Source organism: Halichoerus grypus, chromosome 14, assembly GCF_964656455.1.
Source record: "Halichoerus grypus chromosome 14, mHalGry1.hap1.1, whole genome shotgun sequence".
In the NCBI taxonomy this organism is placed as follows: domain Eukaryota; kingdom Metazoa; phylum Chordata; class Mammalia; order Carnivora; family Phocidae; genus Halichoerus; species Halichoerus grypus.
The window spans coordinates 5,746,885-5,753,641 of record NC_135725.1 but is presented as its reverse complement, the minus strand read 5'-3'; positions in this window follow the sequence as shown (position 1 = coordinate 5,753,641).

Below are 6,757 nucleotides of genomic sequence, written 5' to 3'. Positions count from 1 at the left end.
CTCTGTCCCTTATCCCACCTAGTAAAGAAAGGGCATGTGTGGGACAGGGGATCAGAGCAGTGAACCACCTTTGAGAAGCAAAACTACTAGTGAAGCAAGTTATAGCTTTGGGCATCTCTTAAGCAGGGCTATCATCTGAAATAGATGTGTCTGTGACTCCAGGTGACATGGGCTGGCCATGTGGCAGAAATAAGGGAATGAGAGAGTATCCCTAGGATTTTGGTCTCAGCTCTGGAAGGGGGCAGAAAGCTGATATTCCCCCCAACCCCGCCCCATGGAGCAACTACTCCTAGCAGTGTACATAGCACTCCTCCAGGTAGAGCCTTTCACTAAAGAACAGTCCACAGTGATAAGGACTTCCCTGCCTGTCAATGAGTGGGGTGAGAATATTTCCCATTGACCTATCCCTGCTCTGGCTAAAATCCCCACTGTGACTAAAGGGCATGACCATTTGCAGCAGAGGAATCCCCTGTCTGCTAGCCCGCTGTCTCTAGCAGGCCCTGTACAGGGTATGGGGGTCCTGCAAATGTCCCTGCACCTGCATCTGTCATCACTGCAGCCTGCAGAGTGGAAGCATGGAAATTCTGGCTGGTGACTGGTGTACAGATAGATCTAGTCTTTGCAGTCTACCACACTGACTGTGGTCACTATTCAGTCCAACACTGACACCATCTGGAGGGAAACAGGAACAAAGCACAGCAACCAGTTCACCCAGCGCTGAATTCAGAGCTGCTTGGCTGGTGATCACTCATGAGCACATTAACCCTTTGCACTGACATTTGGGCTGTTCTAAAGGGATGAACCCTATGGCTTGGGCAACAGGAAGTCGAGGGTTGGATGATCATGAATGAGCCCTTGTGGGGTCAGGATATGTGGAAAGACATTTAGGTCCACTGCAAGAGTACGAGGTAGTCCCCACTGTTTTTCATATCCCAGCTCCTATGGCATGGACAGCTTCTGGCACCAGAAAGTAGATGCCCTGGCTCAGGTATGAGCCCCTGCAACTGGCTCTCAGTAGACACAGGAGACTGGGTGCATAGACAGTGGACACCACAGTGCCCAGGTGAGATGGCATATTGCCAAGGACGTCAGATTGCCCTTAAAGTACAGCAACTTGATTAATGCAGTAGTGCCCTGTCCTGTGTGTTTTAAACAACACCAAGGCAACTGCCAAAGGAGTCTGGAACCATCCACTGGTGTTCCTAATGGGGGAGGGATTAGCAAATTGATTATATTGGCTCCCTCCCTCTGAGTGAGGGTTGTAAATATGCCTTGGTTTGTGTGGATACCACAGCTGGCCTAATCCAAGCTTCCCACTGTCACCCTGGAAACCAGGCTGCCACCACTAGGGGTTAGAGAACCTGAGTACCCTATGTGGATACCTTCTCTGTATAGGCAGTGATTGGAGGGGGTCACATTTCAAAGGTCATGACATGCAAGACTGGGCAAAAGGCCATGATAGTGAATGGAAGTTTTATCTCTCCTATAACCTGCAAGCAGCAGGGTTGGTAGAAAGGAAAAATGGAATATTAAAGCAGCAGATTAAATTAGTAACTGGTAAAACCACCTTGGCTGGGTGGACTAAAGTACTGTCCAGGCTTTAATTCATTTGAATGACCCACCAGTAGGGCCTGTTGCCACATATGCCAGACTGGGGACTTTGCTGAGGCATCCAACACCGTAGAGGTATGAACATCATGGGACACAGCCATTGCCCTGACTCTCGTGGGCGATCAATGCACTATGCTGCTGAGACCAGCAACCCCATCACACTGGGCAAAGGAATTATGCACTGGAATCTGCAATGGGAAGTCCCAGCAGATTGGGTGAGTTACTCCACACTCCTGGGTGGCAGGAAACGACTCAGTCTCCCCTGGGATCCTGCTGTCCTGCCGCAGTAGGACCTGTTGAAATGCATTATACCTGGAATGGAACACGCTCCATAGAAAGAAGTGAGAAGATGGGTGTCCTGATCTGGCGTATCCCACCCCCAGTCCATCTCCTCACAGTGCTGCCTCCTCTAGCCATCGTGGCTGGAATGCACAACCTGCTCAAATTCCTAAGGCTGTGGCCACATTAACATCTACAGATCAGGCCACAAGTGTCATTCTTGTAGAAGGAGAATACCTCCCCATACAAGTTCCTACTAAATATCTGTCTTTTAACCTTAGGCTCTGCTCTCCTGTGGTGTCCAGTCACAAGATGAACACCTGAAGGAAATATCTTTCTACAGTGGACCTACTCATATGCCCGACAAGGAAATCAAGCCAACTCTTGGGTATGTGGGCAACTGCCCCTCTCCCTTGCCAGGATTGCCATGCGGGGTATTGTCCCTCCAGGGAAGGGATTGGATGGCCCTAAAGCATTACATTGAGCAAGAACAAGCTAGAACTACCACCCTTGGTTCATCTGATATCACCAGTACTGATCCAGAAACCTGGCTTGTGCACATACTACTGATAACACCAGGCATGGGTATTCTTTTTTTGTCAAACACACGATAGAGGCAGCCCATCAAATTGCTGACTGGAAAGGTGCTAGAAAGACCACCATCAGAGCCATGAGTGGCTATGCTCAGATTTGGGATGAGTTTATGTGATTTACCCTGGGCTAATGAGATTTGAGCACCTGGGCATCCCTATGTTGGAAACAGGAGAAAAAAAAAGTCACTCTAAGCAAAATCAACCCAATTTTACCAGAAACGTGGGATGGATACCACTTGGACTCCTCAGCTGTTCTCTCATGTGAAGGGAGGTGACTAATTTGGCACTGACTGGTCGTACTATCTAGGTATTGGGTAGCCCCACATGGGGCCCAGTGGTTTTGTGGCACAAATCTTTGGCCATGGCTTCTATCTGGGTGGTTGGGCTATTATATCCTGGGTTTTCCCTGGGCATGGGGAGGACTTGTCCCATGGTAACAACAGTTGACAACCTCCCTCTCCTTAAGGCAAGATGGGCACACTGTCTTTGACTGGTACAATCATCTGGCCGCCATCTTTGTTTGCTCCAGCAGCTTTGCAGACATTGCAGAACATATGACATTTACAGACCTCACTTAATTCACTCAGTAAGGCTCGAAGGATCGCAGAAAAAATCCATCCTTACTTACTGAACACTGAAACGTCTCTAATGAGAAGAACTGTCCTCTAAAATTTCAATAGCCTTGGACATGATTACTGCTTCACAAGAAGTGCCGTGTGTTCACATGTGATGAATCTGCTAATGTATCATGTTTATTAAGTGCTACGAGGATACATGTAAATGCCCTGAGTGATCTGACCACCAGCCTTGGATTTAACAAATCAGTGCTTGGGATCATGGGACTCCTGGTGGAAAAAGTTGTCACTGATTCTGGGAATCCTGGTCTTAATCTATGTTTTCTCTTGCACTGTTGCCATGGCATCTGCCTCCAACGCAGCCAGCCAGACACCACAGGCCCCACCTCCAGGCTAGCGAAGCCCCTTGCTGACCACCCAGGGCACACGGCAGAAGAGGGGGGGCATGCATGCGAGGTTGTAAGAGCTGGTCATGAAAGGCGGAGTGTTGCGGGAGATCACCAAGAGGACACGACCACCACTTTCTGTGACCTGGACCCAGGCAACTGGAGGTTCCTCGCTCCCTCCCCTTGCGTTGAAATGTGGGGTTTGCTTGCCTTCCCTGCTCCCAGAGTCTGCTCCAAGGACATGGCCTTGAGACAGTGAAGTGGTGTTGAGACCATCTGGATGGTCAACATGACTAAACCCAGTTAAGACCTCTATGTAAACCTTTAAGATGTGACAGGTGGGTGGGGGGGGATCTACTCCTTTTGCTGTAAGTGCCCTTGCTTAGTAAACCTGCCATCTACCAATCTGGAAAAGCCTGCCTCTTTCTTTCGTCTCTTCCTGCCCTTTGAACAGGGGCCGCCTTCACATTACATCTGAGAAGCTCCCAAGAAGCTTGCAGACCAATGTCATGAATGAGATCATTAACGATAGATCCGTGGACACTGTGTCCAGACTTTAACAGAACAGGGACACCTAGTAATGTGTACAGAGGACACACAGGAAACTTAGCACCTAACACCATTATCCTTGGTGGTATATATCAGGCTTCAATCTCATACCACTGATTTCTGCCCCAAGAATATGGGATTCTTTGTTAATAAACCCTCTCACAGTCCTATTGGGAGCTACAATAGTGGCCTAGGACTTGAAATTTAATATGCAGGACTTTCTAGACAGAGAGAGATGCCCCAAATGTGCTCAGTTTTATCCAACTTCATTTATGTCCAATTTGCAACGTATGCCCAAAACAGAGTCACTAAAAGGAAGGAAACCCTTACGGTTCCTTGTTGGACTGGTAGGAGGTTTAAGTGGAGGAAAAAGAGCCACCACTTTTAGGGACGCCTGGGTGGCTCAGTCATTAAGTGTCTGCCTTCAGCTCAGGTCATGGTCCCAGGGTCCTGGGATCGAGTCCCGCATCAGGCTCCTTGCTCAGCGGGGAGCCTGCTTCTCCCTCTGCCTGCCTCTCTCCCTGCTTGTGCTCTCTCTCTCTCTGACAAATAAATAAAATCTTAAAAAAAAAGAGCCGCCACTTTTCCCTCAATTCCAAATGGATCAAATCACATTAAGCTTTAAATATTTTGAAACCAGATGATCTCAATTTAACACACATGCCATGGCAGCTTTGTCATCACTGGGTACACAGATGGATAATATTAGCAGCATGTTACAAACCATAAGTGAATTTCACATGGAAGTTAACAGAGCAATGGGAATTCCACATTAAGCAGTTGGAGGAATTGCTAAAAATAACAGAATACCAAAAAACCACCATGAATGATGTTTCTCTAATTGCAGACTGACAATTGTAGCAGTTAAGACTGGTTGAAATGTGGAATACATAGAATTATAGAGCATTTATGACCTCGGAGCAAGCCTGGTCACCTGGGATACCAGAAAACCCAGCCAGAAGCGAAGTGGACACCACACATCCCGATGGTCGTGATTCCTTGGGTAACTGTGAAATTGGACTATTGGCATTTCAAGGAGGAAACATGCCATCGAGTACCACACTTTTGTGGTTCCCCAACATCAAAAGACAGAGTGGAGCTTATAAGCCACAGAAGCCCCTTTTTGACAGAAGGGAAAACATGTTCCTAAGGATGTGTTGGCGGAATGGAGTGAAAATGCCCTTATGGTATGAGTACCTATGAATATGGCCTTGACTCCTCCTTAGCCAGTTATGTAGAATATAGGAAATTGGACCAGGACAGTATGGTGTAAGCCCAGCCTCTCCCTAACTTGTTGGCGTCAAGGGGAATGTAAGGACACGACGTGATGGGACAGGTACAACTAGAACAGGGCATGGATGTAAAAATAGAAGGAAATGATATTATACGAGGCTAGAGAAGATAAAGGAACTATTAAAAGAACCAGAGAAATAGTTCACATTGAACCTCCAAAAATTAATCTAATAAATATAAGTCATATGTTAGAAAAGTAAAGACAAGTATAGAAACATTTGGAGATTGAGGCTAATAAAGTAAAAGAACTTTTCAGGAATTGGAAAGAGAGCAAAAATATGCATTCCCGAAATAAATGGCAGCCTTGAATTGTGATGTTCTAGTCTCTGGACACATGCTTGATAGTGTTGTGCATGGTTGTATGCCCTGGAGGGGGACCTTAAGAAAATAATATTTACTTGAAAACATGATTATCAAGGAAGTTAAAAGTGCTGGTTTAAGAAATTTAACTTTTGATCATTTGACAATTAGATATGGTGCCATATTCAAGATTTCTTTGGTATGCTTCTATTGATCATATTAGGTATATAGTTGCTGATGCTGGTCATTAAAGTATGATGTCAAAGAATGTGCATCAAAGGAAAAATACTCACAAAATGTGGTTGTGAGTAAGGCCGTAAATGATGTGCACTCTCAGGGTGGATTGATGTTTCTGTGGACTTGGATTTGTACAAGGCATTAGGCCCTAGTGTGAATCAGTGTGAGTGATTTGAAATCACAGGGTGGATCGTTGTGTGTTGATTTGATAGGACTTCAAATCCACTTGTTTCTGGTGAATTCCGTCCCCCCCCCCCAAATTGTTTTCAGTAGAAAAGTTGTTTTGATCCAAGAATGCAGAAAGTTGTGAAGGGATGGCATCATCCCAGCTGCTCTCACCTGTAGGAACTCAGTAGCTCACTGCTGTGGGGTGGGGGGGCCCAGAGGGGGGCGGGCGTGTCAATGAAGACACAGGAGAAGCAACTATGGGAAGAGGGCACTTAGACTATAAACCCCGACAGCTAGAGAGGACTATCCGAGAGTATTCGGTCTAGCAAAGCTACAATCTGCTGACTTAAAATCTCTCTCCAAAGACCTTGGAACAATGAGCTCTTGTCGAGGAAAAGGAGGCCCTTTTATGGGCAGGGGTGAAAGCCATGCAAAGACCCCTCAGGGATGTACATCTGGCCCATCAACACCAGCACCCTCCTTCCCTAGAAACGTGCTCTAGCAGCACCCAACTTTTAATTTGGTTCTGGCAGCTGCTGGCCAGATCTCGGTGGGCAAAGGTGTCTCTCCAAGTGCCGATTCCTATAAACCGACTACATTTGAACTTTATTGCTTTCATCTCCCTTTGCCTGGAATAGTGTGATTAATCTAGCATTAGTTTGGAATATATTACTTCTTTAATGGTAAATTAAAAAGCATTACCCTGTATGCTATGGGCTGGAGATATCTGCAGAGTGAACTAGTGTTAAAGACATTGTTGGCAAAG